Genomic DNA, 308 nt, shown 5'->3' with positions numbered 1-308 from the left:
CATACACACATTGCTATATATAAAATAGATAACCAACCAGGACCTAATGTATAGCACAGGGAACTATAGTCAGTATTTTGTAATAACCTATACAGGAAAAGAATCTGATAAAGTACCTGATAAATAACATTCATATATATTCATATATATATATATACACACACACATTCTTATACGTACATATATATACACACACAAATATATATATAACTAAATCACTTTGCTGTACACCTGAAAATAACACAACATTGTAAGTCAACTTTACTTCAGTAAAAAATACATTGAAAAAAAGAAGACAGAGGGTAGAA

This window comes from Bison bison, unplaced genomic scaffold (assembly GCF_000754665.1).
Source record: "Bison bison bison isolate TAMUID 2011002044 unplaced genomic scaffold, Bison_UMD1.0 scf7180017864252, whole genome shotgun sequence".
Lineage (NCBI taxonomy): Eukaryota > Metazoa > Chordata > Mammalia > Artiodactyla > Bovidae > Bison > Bison bison.
Note: the sequence above shows the minus strand (reverse complement) of the source record.